At 42.9% G+C, this 16,573-nt stretch overlaps 1 long non-coding RNA gene across 1 annotated transcript; it reads left to right on the forward strand.

The window, feature by feature from the left end:
• The first annotated feature begins 611 nt into the window (after positions 1-611).
• Positions 612-15,325, forward strand: LOC141734321 (uncharacterized). The gene is made up of 5 exons (XR_012584501.1): positions 612-883; positions 4,196-4,269; positions 5,685-5,832; positions 8,710-8,904; positions 12,709-15,325. It is a non-coding gene; the product is annotated as an uncharacterized LOC141734321 (long non-coding RNA).
• Positions 15,326-16,573: the final 1,248 nt, after the last annotated feature.

Raw genomic sequence — 16,573 nt, forward strand, 5'->3', positions numbered from 1 at the left:
CTGGGCACTTTTGGAGACCCATGCTGGGGTAAATGGACTTTTGGTCTGCCTCGCATGGCTGCCTTCTGCAATTAATCCTGTTTGAGTTAACGGAAATTGAAGAACAATTTAGACTGGCAGCAAGGCTTGACCTGCAAGGGGGTTTTGTTGAAGTATTTATAATTCTGATAAACCGAGACTGAAATTAAAGAATAAAGGAAACACAATAACTCTTCCCCTAGTTCTTCTTATTGTGGTTTCATTCCTTTGTTTCTTGATGTGGATTCCAGAGAATTAATTGAGCATTAAGACCTAAAGAGCAGTACTTTTGGGGCTGATTATTGCACGCCTCAGCTGCTATAATAAGGTATGAGTTAATGACTTTAACCACCTGAAAAGTGTAACAATTTCCCTGTAAATTCAGTGCCTGGAGTTACTTATTGCCTGATCACCTAGTCTGTGGCTCAGGAAAAAGGAGGAATTGAAAAAGCAGAAACTTACTGCTATTGCATTTAAGAAGCATTAAATAAAAACAAGTTTAAAAACAAATCCAGATTCTTGCACTTCCCGGACATTATTGTCCTGTGCACGACATACCTGGCAGTGAGTCAGCACATTGCGCTCACGTCTGAAGTCTGGAAGCTGTTTCGTAACGAAGGAGAAACCCGCGACCGATCGGTAGAGGCAGCCAGGCCTGAATCTGGCAGCACCGCACGCTGTAACTGGCTTGGCTGGTTGCTCTGTGTGTGTGCGTGCGCGCGTGTGTGTGCGTGTGTGTGCGTGTGTGTGCGTGCTTCTCGTGGGTGAGTGGGTGCTGTCGGTGACTTTCCCTCTCAGCTCCGCTCGCAGGAAATGAGCAAAACTCCCGTCTGCTCTGAGTGCTTTTCAGTACAAGACCAAAAAGGTAAGCTGAAATCCAGTGCCCCTCGTGCTCCTGGCACCCTGCCTCCCCTACCTAGGAGGGCTGCGCGGTTTTTCTGTGTTTGTAAAATGTTGAGTGACTGGGGCCGGTGAAAATTTCAAGGTTGGACGGGATCGTCCCAGCAACGTGAGGGACTGAAAGGCTTATTTTCAGATTTCGACCTCTTCAAGACAAAACCCATCCTTTCATCTGTATTTTTGCAATGCTTGGAGCAATGGTCTCTGCTCCTTTTTGAAAACCGTGCCTGCTGTAATACTGTCTGTGTTTATTAATAGCAATAACAACAAAAGGCGGAAGCTAATGGAGACAAAGGATGGTGAGTTGCAGTAATTTATGTTCTTTTCCCAGCTTTGTCATACGCTTGCTATGTGACCTTGAAGAAGTTATTTAATCTCTTTCTGTTTTAAAGTTCCTCCGGAGACGTAGGATAACAGTGTTTAGCCAGGGTGTCGGGAGGCTTAATTCGGAAGCGCTTGTGAAGCCCGCTGGTCCCCGCAGAGGGGACGCGTTCTGTACAAGGCACGGATGATTGTCCTGGTAGCAAAGGATCCGCCAAGAATGCGAGCAGGTCATCAAAACAAGAAGTCTTATGTTGAAAAACGTCAGAGTGACCCTTCCTGCCACCTCCGTATGGTTTGGAGACAGATAAAGCAAAATGAGGGAATTCCTGTCTGAAGCAACACCGTGATGGGAAACATTCCCTTTAAGTAAGCAGCGGGAAAACAGCCACAAAACTTGCAGCAGAGTGGAAGAAAGAGCCTGCCCTGAGCACACAGGCTATTGCAATTGCCAAGAACCGAAATCTCCCCTCCTTTACACCTGAGGGGTTCTCTCTGCCCCCGGCGCGGGTCTCTCAGCCGTCAGCAGAGGTTGGAATGAGCGCTGCAGTTGCCCTTGGCTCGGCATTCCTGGCCATGCCTGGCCCTTCCCCTGCTAATCACCGCTAACGAAGGCCTGTTATCTCCCAAGGCACGCCCGTGAAGGGAGCTGCCCGGGAATGTGATTTACAGCGTGAGGCTGAATCCCATCCCTTGTTCTGCGAGCTGCGCGGCAGCGGCGAGAAATACCACCTCCTCCAGGAAGGGATGGCTGGAGCCGGGGCCCTGACAGTGAGGGATTAAACCACGAGCAGACTTGGATGGGATACAATCAAAACCTCCTTCTTCCCGTAACAAATCTGCAGCTCCGAGGATCTTATTTTAAAGTACCTCTGGGAGATACCGCCCTTCCTTTCTCCTGGCTTATCCTCGTTGCAAAGCCCCGCCGTGCTGTGCCACGCAGACCTGGCCCGCGCTTCCTGGCACGCAGAGCTACGCCTTTCCCCAGGAGCTCCTCAATCATCTCACTGCTGTAAATTTTCTTTTATTGCTTTTTAAAAATTTTATTACAGGGGCCTGATCCTTTCAGTCGGAGGCTCTTGCTCGAAGACACTGCGCTGCAAACCCTGAGGGAGTCACGGTTCCTCCTCAGAAGAACGCGGGCTCTGAAGTCCATGTTTCGTTTCTGGACAGCCCCTTCTGAGCACATGTTGGGGAAGAGCTGCCAGAAGTGCCCATACGAATGCGTACCCAGAGAAGTGAAAGAAGTGTCACTTGATCAAGGGAACAGATTTTGTGAGCGCATCTTACACCATTCAGATGGTTCGTTCGCTTCCTCAGATTAGAATTAACAAGGAGCTGTTTAGATAGATGCCATTGAACCCCTCTTTCAACCACCTCGTGACTAAATGCAAACTGACAGTTGGGAGAATTTTGAGGTTTTGTGACCTTCCTTGTAAAATTTTAGTTTTTCAGATCGATGTCTGGATGACACGTATTCAGAGATCCAGGGCACAGCTAATATATTTGGGATGTGAAGTCAGTCAGGAAAGACACAAAAGTAGTAGTTAGCCACTTGCATACAGTAAAAAACTTTCTGCACTTTGTTTAGCTTTTTCATAGTGTCCTGTGTCAAAACCACCGCTGAACAGGAATGGCGTGGCTTCATGCGACCAAACAGTTTCAGCATTTTATAACATTTGCCATGGCTTTCAGAGAAGTAAAATGCATGTCACGGAAGGCGTTCTCAGCTGGGGCATATCACTGCTGGATGCACTGGCATTTCATTCCACTGACATGCATGCTATGTGCTGTTGAAATGCTACAAATTTCACCAGGGCTTTTTTTTTTGGAACCTAATCCCGTGGTGACAGTAAACACGGCATATGAGAGAACCCAGCTCAGAAGTTATTTGTGCATCACTTTACATCACCCCAAAGTTGCTGGATACGCTTTGCAAACTGCAGGAAGCGAAAAAGTCGCTATTTTTAAAGTCTACTTCTAATTGCTGCATTTTTCAGTAATGACAAACAAGGATGAAATTTCATTTTCGTGATTCTGGGCAATGAATGGATTTAATCACTATAGTTGCAGGAATAAATACCAGACTAAGAATGTGATTGACCAGACAGGAGAATCAAGAGAAATGCACTGATTTATTATCTGCTGGAGTAACATTTCAGCAATTTGAGGAAAAGATGGTCCAAATGAAATGAACAAACAAAGCCCGCAATTTTTATATGAACAAGATGGCTATTTCAAGAAACCCATGCACTATCCTGGCTCAGCTCTGCTATATTTTCTTGCTTTTACATTTGTCACATTCCTCTCAAAATTTATTTAATAAAGTTGCATTAACGGGTTCTGGTTACCATTAGCAGAAAGTAAATAAAATAAATTATAAGTTCAAGAGCAAATGAAAGCTGTGTGCGCACTGAAAGATGTCTAGTGACTGGATCACATAGGTAGAAGGCTTTCATGCAAAAGGCTACCTGCCTGACCTGAAACTGGGTAAAGCAGAAAAGTTCCAGCTTCACTGAACCTTCTCGAGGAGATTACTTAAACCCTAAAAACTTCCTGCTTGTGGTATGCAACCATCCTTGGTGTCTGTAGAACGAACAGAGCACAAAAATGAGAGCTGAGTAAACTTCGTAGAAATAGTTTTTTAAAAATGAAAGAAAAAAAGACGTCCTCATTCAGTCTTACTTATGCAAACCAGAATTTCAAAATTACTGCGTGAACTTTTGAAATGAGCACCCTCTCCTTTTCTGAAAGCCCTGTTCGGGCTCCACCAGTGACGGTGTTAAGCAGATGTTTTCCCTGATCAGCAGGTAGTTTTCTTGTCTCTTGGGAAAAGAATGAAGCTCCTTTGCTTGGGGACCAGACGTTTCCAGCCTATTTCAAGGTTTGAAATGTCTTCAAACTCCTGACTCCTTTGTCACATCTAAGTACCTTCTCCTGGATCTTCTTTTGGCAGGTTTAATCGTTATCTGGCTGAGTTCCAGGATTAAGTGTGTGGGGTTATAGAAATCATTTGATACCTTGAACCTGGTGAGTTTCATTACCTGGCTATCACTGCGGTAGAAAACACTGCACAAGTTCTAAAATTTAATTTCATGCTCCATTCGTTTTTGTGTCACCGCCTGTTCCGTGACACCCAGGCTTGCAGGTCTCTCCTCCCTTCCCTTCACATAAATATGTGGAAAGACCGTAACATTTGGATAGATATTTTAATCCCAACTTTCCAGCGTCTGCTGAAAAACTCAGAATTAATTGTAGCGTGTGGGTGCTTGCCCATCTCAATTATCAAGCAATCAGTAGGTAGCAGAGGATGGTAGAGCACTCTCAGGGGGTGAAAGATATCCAAATAAACAATGTGAAGGCTTTCCCACCCCCATCCATAACACGGCAACAAATGTAGCCATGGTTATACTAATCAATACACATTTAATTGTTGAACCTTCCCGCCTGATGTTGGCCAACCAGATTAGAGAACTTTAAAAAAAAATTATTGTCAAAAGCGAGATGGATAAGTTACCCTCTGGATGGATGGATTGTCCCTAAAACAAGCAGTAATTCAGACAAAGGGACATACATCATTTTTAATTGACGAAGGCTGGTCCCTGAACATGAGTAATCGAAGCTTAGTGCCAACTAATGAATCTGCAGTGCAACACCATTGTAGCATTTTGGCTTGAAGTTAGTGCTTCTAAACGACCACTTAATTGCTTCAGTTCATATAATTTGGATTTATGAATAAACATGTATTTTCCTTGGGGCTTTCCTAACCTTTTCTTGCTGTGGTGAACAAAGTAAAACTTCTTTTAAATTTTGTTACTTCCGCAGTGTTTTGATTGAAGCACTGCTAGTTTTCTAAATTTTAATAAGAATTTCTCAGTGTAACATCACTGTCACCACAAGGGCTCTGTCTGATGAAATCTGTCATTAAAAGTGCAAATGGAAAATATGATTCCATGTGTTGCTTTTCTTAAACTTCCTGCTGCTTCTACTAGTTCATAATTTAAATCCTGTTAGCTTTATTTGAAAACATTTCTGTCCATAAATATAGTGTACAACAGCACACAACATTATTTGTGAGTGAAATGTCTTTATCACAGTATTAAATTTTTAATTATTTGACATTAATATTTTGAAGGGAAGTTCAAATTACCTTGTAGTTGTCTGTTTATACATTTGCCACTTTTCTAGCCCTCTTTGCAAATTCAGTATCTGAAAAATAAATTATAATTCCAAAATGATAAGACTAATTGTAAAGATAAAAGCTGTCATGGACCGAGTGTGCAAATGTCCTTGCTTTGCCCTAAATGACACGTTGACAGGAGAAGGTACACACTAACCAGCTAAACTTTCAAGTCTCAACTTGTGAATTTTAGGGTTTTTTTCTGGATTATGTAGAATTTGCTGTAAAAAGTAAATGTAGCATTTATTTTGCAAATCTTATGTAGGCAAAAGCTGGTGATGATTTGGGTCAAGTTACTGCCAAGAACACCCGAAACACACACTGGTGTTTTATAAACATCAACAGAGTCATCTGCAACCTTTGGTCCAGGCTGAGAACTCGAAAGCCGAAGGGAGTCTCCTCACAAGCAGGAGGTGAGAAACTGAGCTTCGATGAACTGGGCTTCTAACTCAATCACATAACATTATGAATAGAGTCTGGGGAAAAAAAAAAGAAAAAGTGTGTACATTTTTTGTACATATACCACTGAACAGACTTAAATGATGTTTGGCACATGTCTCCTTAGTTCGAAGGCTGAAACCTGGCTTGTGTATTAGGAAAGCACAAAATATAGGGGTGAGTTCATCAATTCATTTTTCATATGACAGATGTTGGAGATAACCTGTATATATGTCATATTCTTTTATTGAAATGGTATGGATTTGGAATATAAATATTTGGCAATAAGTAGAGCCATATGAATAAAAAACCTACGTGTTGTTTGAGATATTTTTGAGCAAGACTCTGGATTTGAAACCAGTGTTTTTTTCTGGGAAGATACGGTAAAAAGGGACGTACAAACACGGGAAAAGGTGGTTTTACATAGACTTAAAGACCATTTTGAGGGTCATTAAAGCAGATGTTCAGTCCTGACAGGGTAGGATATCCTAAAAGTAAAATGACTGGTTTCAATTACAAATGCATACTGTGATTCAGTTAAAATTAGACCATGAGAAATTGCAGCTGCTTGAAGTAGGATAGCCAACTGCGCCCCAGCCCATCTGCCAACCTCCACTGTTTTCTTTCGGGGCTAAAACGAAATATACGTGAGATAAGAGAAGTTATTCAAGATAAGGAATGACACAGTTCCTTTCCTAATCAGTCATGGCCAACACCACTTCACTGTGGCTGTTGTGGTGTGTAGTATATCCCTCCTTCCATCACGTCCCCAAGTCATAGGTGTGGGGCCTCTCTCACCAAAAGAGATGTTGTTGGCCCCATGGGGACCAGCACTGCAAGGTATTTGTTTGCTGTCCTGAATACGTCTGGTGAGATGGCTGCAGCTGTTGTATAATTGTGTTATCTAATATGGATAAAGAAGAGCATCATCTGGACACTTGCCCACCCCAAGAGGTCATTTTTTTTTAGTTTATCTTTTGTTTGGGGCTTTTTTATTGTTTGTTTTCAATTTTGTTTGGTTTGTTGGTTTTTGTTTTGTTTGGGTTTGTTGGGTTTTTTTGAGTGTGTAGAAGATATCCTAGTCACTTTATTTATAATAATTATCTTCTCAAATGGTTTGTCCTACAAAGACTCCCTAGTCTTACTCTGAGGCATGGATGACAATGTATTTCAGGAGTTATACTGAAAAAAAATATGTGTTGTATGCCAAAGGAAAACTGTTTTTGTGTTTGACTTTGCAAGGACAGTGTTTGCAAGGGAGACATTAGTGTGATTTACCATGGGTGTTCAAACCCCGCACTCACAGAGAATGCATTGCCCAGTCTGTTCAGAAGCTGCACTGGATCAGTGCTGGCCTTTGCTTTGTTAAGCAGAAATTGCTTATGGGCGTACGGCTGCAGAAAGGGTCACTACCTTTGCAATGCATGTTTGGTTTTTGAGCTCAGAGTAAGGGGAAAGGGAGTTCTTCTACTGCTTGGGACGAGCCCACCTCAACCAGCTTCAGAGATTTTTCAAAATCTTTGCCGAGGAAGTTCAGAGAGTCCTCAGGCTTCCTAGTGACCCCGTTAAAAAAAAAAACAAACACAAAACCAAGACCCAAACCTACCCACAATACAAAGTGCTCTGAAACGGTTTGGTAAGAGGAGGAATTGTGTTACAGCTGGCTACCAGAGAACAGTGCTGAAAGGGAAATAGAAAACAGGAGCGACATCAGCATGGGAAGGGCTCAAATTAAATAGTAGAGAAAAGACTGTGAGAAACATATATATATATATGTATGCATAACTTAAAAGTGAGAAAGTAGAGGAGACAGTAATATATGGAAAACTGTATTTTCCATAAATTAATGTGTCTTGGTGATATTTATTCCAGGAATATTATTAAACATTATGCATTAAAGTACACTTTCATGTGTACACAGGTATGAGTATGTACTGTACAAAAGAACATGGCAGGGCGTTGCTAGAAATGGCACTTGAATGTTTGGAGAGGCTGCTGTTTTCCGTCTGTGTTCCCCAGACTTGTGCAAGAGACCTAGAAGTCTGGAAGTTTTCTGGCATCCCTGTACCAATGGCGATGGCAGTGTAGCAGGCAGCTGCTTGCTGCCCATCCAGCAAGCGTATCCGCAGCGGTGTGCAGTTAGTATCCTTCCACACTCCCCAACGAAGACAGGGTGCTAGCACTCACAGCTCATCAGCAAAAAGCACCCGACCCCCAAAACGCTGGAGAACAAACCTTGAGCAGCTGTACAAACAAGGAGCTGACAACCAGTTTCTATAATGGGTGCTGAACTTGGTCGACCTGACCACACAAGCAGGACTACTGCGTTCAACGCTGACAGAGAGGGTAGAAGCAGCTATTACTGTCACCCTGGTAGATCTGGCTGAAAATGCCAACTAGTTAGATTTATAGATACAACTCAAATGTGCATTTTAGCCTCCTTCTCAGTTACCCCCAAAGACAAGGAATCCAAGAAACATTTTCAATTACCCTTTCAAGGACGATTTGAGACGATGAAGGATCAAAGGCATGCCCAGTCTTTGAGAAAAGTGAAGGTGTTTTCAAACGCTGCTTTGTCTGGGGTAGATAGAGCCCTTCAGTGCACCGGAAACCAATATTAAACCACCTGGTTATCGACAGGTTAGCGAGAAGCCAGCCGCAAAGCTGGTGTAGGCAGAAGGTTCTGCACTGTCGAGGGACCTCAGGATGCAGCCTCCAGTCTTGATTCAGATGGAGACCTGATTAACAGGCGATAGCATTTACTGTAAACAGTCCTGTGGCTGTCTGGGGGAGCCGCTGTCTGCAAAGCTGTCTGCAAGAGCTAATGTATTCTTTATATGTTTTGTCTCCAGGTTGTGCAACGCATTCTGTGCAACTCATAAAAATCTCTGGCCTGTACCTAGTTTATCATAAAGGTGGCCACTACGGGACGGGGAACGACAGCGAGACTGCGGGAGCAGGTTTGAGCACTCTGCATGCCTGCCAAGATTTCAAAGGGAAAACAACAGGCAGGCTTTTCCAACTTCTGCCAGCTCCAACTCTATCAGGTCACTCTATTTATTTTTCCATTATAATATCTTCAGTAACTTTAATAAAGCTCTTCTTATGACTAACAGCTTGAAGGGATCAGGGTATTAGAGGAAATACAAAGGGAAAGACAACACTAAGTAGGCCCCTCCCTTACTTCAGTGCCGTGTCTCAAATAAATGTATGCAATCTATGATCTTCTAAATAATTACCTGGTGTTCCATTACCTACTCCCTCTTTGCAAACCTGTTTTCGAGCTCCTGCAAACCCAGATCCCACCCAAATGCTGCCAGGCTCATTCCAGGGTGTAACAATAGCGGAAATGCTGAAACAGATTGATGTTAAACTTCAATTGATTACTGTAAGGTGATATATTAAGAATTATTGATACTAATACAAATGAGAATTAAGCATAGAAGAAAGTCCCTTGGACAGAGGGAGGCAGAGGGGAAGGTGACTTTGTGGCTGTATGCATCCATGTGCACAGAGCGGTGTGGAACATTAATCCATTCATTCCAAAGCAACTCAACTGGTATTAGTGCTTGTGCTTCTCTGCTGTTTTGAACAGAGATGTCATAAACCAACACTAGAATAGCTTTTTGTGCTGTATCTCCATGGATACTAATGTTACACAGGAGGTATAGATTTTTCTAGTTAAAGAAAATTACATTCTTTTTCTAACTAAGTTTAATCATAAATGTGCAAACGCAAGAGATCCAGTTCATCAAAGGTACCTTTGTGGTTATGGCACATACAGCTCCTCGCAGCTCCTCTGCCCAGGGCTCCTGCCGTTCTATGAAAGCACAGTTCCCCAAAAACAAATATTCCTGTGTTGCAAATGTGTGTTCTCGGAATGTGCATGGGAATTTAGGAATAGCCACAGATATCTGCAGAAATTGGAGACACTGAAATCTCTCTGCAGAACCTCGTAATTGTTTACTCTAGGTCTTACCTTTAGCTTGGCACAATATGCAGGGCAGCACTAGCGGCGAATAATTGGTAATAAATGACCTCTCTCTTCTGGCACACATTTTAGCATGCTTTTCACCCCAGAGTTGTGTTTGCAGTGTGAGCAAGGCACATCTTACTGACTGATGACCCAAATGAACCCATCCTTCCACTCCTGACCTCACACAGTCCAGCTCCCAGCACTGTATCGCATTGCTGAAGTTAGTTCAGAGGCAAAAAAATCAGCTTCAACCATCTATATATTTGGCTGGAAATGGGACCTGTGGCTGCCTCAGTGCACCCCAGGGCACTGTTTCAATGCTGCTGATGGGGGCACAGAGGCCCCACATCGCCTGCAGCCTGTTAGCAATGGTGAAGCCAGGCATGATGTCCCTTCTGGTCTCTGGATGCTCAACCCAGGTGACCTGGAGTACAGAAAAAAGAGCTGGGGACTAGTCTCATGAGGGCCAAAGCTGGTGCTCTGGTGAAACGCTGGTTGGCACCAGATGTGCTTTGCCCACAAGGAAGACCCCTGAGGTCCTGCCCCACTTTCCTCCCCTGAAGAGTGGATGCGTGGGGCCTGCTCTGCGCCATCTCCTCTGCCCTGCTTGGCTGGAGGTCAGCAGGAGACACGGTCTCTCAGCAGGGCAGAGTGCCACCGATTAGCTGGTGGGAATTTGGGTCAGCAGCACCCGTTTGAGGGTGGTGGCACATGAGGCAGGAGTGGGACCAGCCTCAGCAGCCCTGGCCAAGGCGGGATGCTCAAGTGCAGCCGTGTGCGCCTGTGCTGGGTGCTTGGGCTCTGTTTCCCTGCTCTGCTGAAGCCAGAGTCCAACGGCATCCAAGGTCTCCCTTCTTGCTTGCAAACAAGCTGTCACCAACCAGCGCACGGGATGTATTTTTAGTGTGTTGGAGGCAGTCTCCTAGCTACAGCTTGAGGAGCTCAGCTGGGCAGGGGCTGGCAGTCCTCAGCCTGCACAAAAGCAAACACCGCTGATGAATCCTGGTGTTCAAGCCAAATCCTGCCCCAGGCTCACTGTCATGTCCTCCCCCCAAGCCTGCTCCTTGGCTTGGCTTTCAGGGTTTGGTAGAAACTATGCCCAGGTATTCCTGTGGGCTCCCGGAGCGCGGCTGGCGACTGGGGTTGTTTGCATCCTCTGCGGAGCTAGAAGTGGTCTTTTGTTCAAGTACAGAGATGTACACTCCCCGCTGCAAAGATAAAAGACCAAATATTGTTTATGTTGTACGTAGTAATCTATCTCACATCTGCCAGAATTTAGCTTTATGTGAAGATGTGAAAGAGTATTCATTAATTCCTCTTTAAGGGCAAGGCTATTAAAAAGTTATTTTAATTTTGGGCACGAATTCAGAATTTCCACTCTTTCTGAAGTTGCTTGTCTTCCTTAAATTGCTATCTGTCTCAGAACTGTTTATGGATAATAAAATGTCTTTAAAGATTCTCTTTTGTTTTGGAAAAACCTTGGAGATGATTTGTCTGGCATCTCCTGGACGTTTCGCAGGCACTGCATGGTTGTTGTTGGGCTGTTACTAGGATGACTGGAAGTCAGGCAGCGTTACCTAAGCCTCCAACTTTCTTTGTACTACTGAAACAGGCAATGTAACTGCTGCAATGTGCAGAGCGCCCGTGGAACTCGATAAAAGCTGAGCATTAGAGAAGACTGGGCTTTGAGACGGATCAGTTCTTGTTTGTCAGCAAAATGTCTAACTGTGCCTTGAATTAATCAAGTTAATTTCTTTTTTTCCCCCCATATTGCCTTCCTTTTGCTCTTTGGAGAGGCTGCCCTTGCTTTCCAAGAGCTAAATGACTTTTTCCTAGACTTTATTCTGATATGAGGCGCACAGGAACAATGAAACCTCTTGTTCAGCTATCAGGAAAATTCCCCCAGGGCCTGGATTTGTTTTGCTGCTGCCATTGTTTCCAGTTGCCATTTACAACTCCATCTTGTGTGTGCGCAGATCTCATCAACATTTATTAAAGACAAGCTCTGAATTTGCACGATTGCAAAAACATGGGATGGATGGAACATAATCTCAGACCGGAGGGTGACGTGTGTGTACCTGTAACATGCAGGGTTTTGTGTGGAACAGGCACACATTGTATTGTAGTCTAAGGAGGTGGTTTTGAAAATTATTTCCCTCTATGGTTTCGCCAAACAATCTTTCCTCTCCAGTTGCAAGGAGCTCTACATCTCCAAGATGAAAAGTACACATTCACAGGTGCGATTTGATCGATTCCCGTATTATTAAAAAAGAAGGAATAGAAGCCCTCTACAACAAATATTGGACACGGTTATGCACCTTATATAGGGGCTATTCATAAGCTGATGAACAAATGCGTTTTGAGGCTTCTATTTTATATAGCCTAGAAAGAAACAGAGAGTCTTTTCAAGTCTTTTATAAGTTTAGGAATTACTATTAACAAAAAAAAAGAAGGAAGTAAGTTCCTTCCAGAAAGCTTGCATACATGATTACAGTGAAGCGCTCTTGTAGGATAGATATGGTTATGTCCTCTACTCTGAGCTAATTTTTTCTGTTTTGGTGGAAATTAACTGTTATAATTCTTATACTCAAAAAAGGGTATTTTTTCATCTGCACTGGAGGAATCCCCAAAATTTGCTGGGAACTACTCTAAAGAACATAGTAAGGTCATGCTGCTCTGGCCTATCTAATACCATATCTAATGCTGTAATCTCATATTCCCCCTTTCCTTGAGTAAGCCTCCCCCTAAGGTGTCTTCCATGGAGTCAGCTGAAGTAGAAAGTAATTTCCCTTGTGACTATGGAGAATTTGAAATCAAGCTTTTTGAGATAAACAGAAGGTTTTTGTGTCATTCAAATGTCTCTACCTTTCTCTAGGCAGAAGCGATGGACGAAGGTGCTGCAGCTGCTACAAACTAATTTTCAGCCAGGCTGGGTCTTCCCAAATTGCAGTATGTTCAGTAGATTGAAGAAGAACATTGCTGGAGTGTCCTGTCCAGCTGGGAGCTGCTGTCGTCGTCAGCGGTGGCACGTAACCAAGATACATTTGGGAACACTTGAAGCAAGCAATGAATCACGAGCTGTCGTGTATAATTATATGTCACTGGATAACGTAATGTTGGTGTTGGAGTGCATGTGGGCTAGTAAACCTTTGCTGGAATGGATGGACTGTAACAAGACTGCAAGGTCTGAGACCAACTTCTTCTCCTGTTGAAGTTTTCAGAGTAAGGCTGGAGGTGTCCCAGCGGAGCGCGCTGCTCTTGCCAACACACAAGTCATTACTGAATGGAAGGAGGAGCATGAATTTTTATAGCCTGTGCTATGAAGGAAGTAAAACTAGAAGACCTAATAGTCCTTTCTGGGTTTCAAATCCATGAAAACATGAGTGGTGTGATAAGACCCTCCCTGCTAACAGCAAAGCCTTTTCCCTTTGGTTCAAATGCCAGCAATCAGTTGCTACTTGCTGGCTGTAATGCATTGTTTACCTGTCTCTAGAGGCAACTGATGTATTATTGTGCTTTGTTAATTTTCTTTTCTTTTCATAATGTCCCATATTTTTTTCCTGAATTGTTTCTTTTATAGCTTTACTAAGTGCTGCCTCTTCTGGGAAATAAGTCTGTGTTTGAGGCTCAGCCCTTCAAGGTGTTGAGAGCTCTGGACCTTCTCCAAGAAAGCTCTTAAGAGAACGGTCATCTTTAGGTGTACAAGTAGTCTGGCCTAAGAAGCACTGTGTTTTTAGATGGAGCCTCCGCAGCATAGTGGCCACTTTTCCAGAAATCAGATTTAAACATATATACTGTCATTACTTTGACATTTATCTATTGAAAGCTCCTTTAGAGCATCCCTGAAGTATTAAGAGACCCATGGAGCTCTTGTTATTAACACACGATTGATTAGCTGTAACTCTGAAGTTGTCTAGGGAAAAAAAAAAAAGAGAGAGAGAGAGAACAAAAAGTCCTGTTAGATAGTTCAATATTCAGATTTTTTCTTAAGGAAAAACTAAAAGCTGAGACTTTGGGTGTTTATCTCCTTTTAGACATCCACAAAAATCCTCATTGCAGCTGAGAGATAAAAAAGATATAACAAGAACAAGAAAAGGGGAATAAAGAATGTTTGAAAAGAAACAGCAGAGCCTGGACTGATGTATTTGAGCAAGAGCTGATGTTAGGAATTTCCATGTAGAATAAGCAAAATAAAATGTCATCTCATGGTTTAAATACTGCCAGATGATTCAATATACTTTTCACAGCATTCTTTTGCCATGTGATATTCTCTTATGTTTGTTGAAGTCAGGAAATGAGAAACTGCTTGAAAGGGAAAGGTTAGGCCTCGTGTCATTGTATAATATATGCCCACAAGCCTATTATATTAACAGAGCTGCTTAAGATAATTCCAAATGGAAGATGGAGTTCATTTCTATCACAGTATATTCTCACTGTGATCTGCTAACAGAAATCAGTGTATCATACACTTGTTAAATTAAGGTTCATGAGGAATAGAGCCAATGAGGACATCGTATTTTTTTCTTGGGAAAGTCGACATTTGAACGAAAGTTTTTAGCTTGAATCAAGATGAAAAATCAAACTGTTACACATGTTCATTCCAACCATCTATTAAATAAGACATAAAATGTTGGTTTGAGTAAATTAAAACATTGTATGTCAATATTAGTAGACTTTGCATTTAGATTCTAACTCTCAGTTACGGTTTTTACCAGAATCAGTTTGAAGTTCTAAATGATTATTTGAACCAAACATGAATTTTTATATCCAAAATGTTGAAATTGGGCATTTTGAGAATTTCTTAAATAGGCTTTGGAAATTAGCAATTTGTGAAAAAGGACTATTTGCAACAGACCTTTTTCTTTTCAAAGCACAGCCATTTCCTAAAGAAAAAATATTTTGTGCAAAAAACTCCCAGCCCCCCATAATGATGAAGTAAGCAATACATGTTTTAATTACCTTGCTGTTTACTTTCTCTGTAGTTTCCCAGACTTTAAGGAAACTATTAAAGCAAGGGTAGAGAGGATTGTCTGTTCTGCTCACACTCATAAAACTCAAATATTGTGGTCTGGTCCGATGTCAGCCTGGTTCAGATGTTCTCCTGCCTGCCGTGCTCGAGGCTCTGTTCATGACCAGAGGCACATACGAGGCATTAACATATCAGTATCACACATAGGCTGCACCGTGTGCTGGAGGGGCTCGGAGGGGAAGAAAGGATCGTTCACTAGCTGCATTTCTCCAATCCACATGCTTGACTGTCACTGTAGATGGGAAAATCCAGTGAAATTTGGTCAATTCTGGTTCTGGTTGGTATTAAAAATTGTATCTTTTGTCATAAATCTTGTGATGTTTTCAGTTATCTCTGGGTCTAGCAACAATTCTGACCCCCATCTCTAAATGCAAAGGGTGCCTCTTTCTTACTCCTTTGGCTTTAATGTGTAATTCAAGAATTAAATGTTTAACATGCATTTTACAGGAAGATCTTTAAGTGCACATGAACGGTCTCTACTGTCAGTGAAGGTGAGGTAGAAAATAGCGATGAATTATAAGTGCAGGGCTTAATAGGATTTTAAAATCAGTAGAGAGGCTGGCCCGACACACACAAACATTTTGAGGAAATTCATTTTTTAACAAATCCTGCCAGCACGTTCGTTTATTCGCCTTGCTGCTGCTGCTGCGTTGGTGTTGCTACAGCTGCCAAGGCTTGTGGCTGCTTTTCCTGCTCTGGCAGCCCTTGGGGTCCCGCGCGCCCCAAGCAGGCAGGCATCCCTGCCCTCCCCCACCACCCTGCCTGGGCAGGGGGCTGGGGTCTTCTCCAGGGTGGGATCGCAAGTTCCCCCTTCCCTTCTGGAAGCTCCCCATGTCACCTCCAGAACCTGCAGGGAGCTGGGCAGGGGAAGCTGCACGGGGTTCAACCCTTGGGATTTCAGTGTCTCCCTGCGTGCTACAGGATGGTTGGTTGAAACCTGCTGAATGCGGTCAGGTAAATAACCCTCAGGAAGACCTCTACTTCCACGTGTGCTTTACCTAGCAAAGTGTCTCTTCGTTCCCTGAGTATAACCCATAAGTATTGGTACAGGGCAGCCAAGCAGATCAGGGTTGGAAATGGGAATTTTACCAGTCTGGACTCATCCACGTTTATTTTGTTACCTCTTCTCTATTGCATTATTCACATCTATGCAAATGTTCTATTCTGTATTACTGCATTTATCACATCTTTTCTGTGATTTGGCAAGGATGTGGGGTGTGCTTACACTTTCCATACAGATACAAAAAATTCTTTCCGTATGCTAACAGGACAAGCTAGCTCAGCTGCTTCAGTGTGAAGGCCCATCCATAACTCAAGAAGACCAACAAGAGGTGTTTCTGAGAGATTTTAGTTCATCACGCTCCATTTTGTGTCTCAGAGGTACCTGGAAATGTGCAGTTACAGTTCTGCAACTCTTCCTTTACAGAATCATTTCTGCTAATTGAGGCAGGACACATGGCTTTCTTCTTAGTCTTTGGCTTTCCTACAGGACTAGGACTTCTTCAGGCTTTACGCAGCCTTCAGATATTTAAATCTGCCAAAGGGCTGAAAGGAGAGGAGGAACTGTTGTGGTCACCTTTGTAACCGTCATTCCTAATACTGGAGAACATAGCAAAGTCCACAGTTTTTCTATGCTGAGGATTGAAAAGAATTCACTAAAAATCTTGGAAATAATCATAACCCATTGCATTTACAGAGATGCCAGAAAAAG

This window comes from Larus michahellis, chromosome 1 (assembly GCF_964199755.1).
Source record: "Larus michahellis chromosome 1, bLarMic1.1, whole genome shotgun sequence".
Taxonomy (NCBI): Eukaryota; Metazoa; Chordata; class Aves; order Charadriiformes; family Laridae; genus Larus; species Larus michahellis.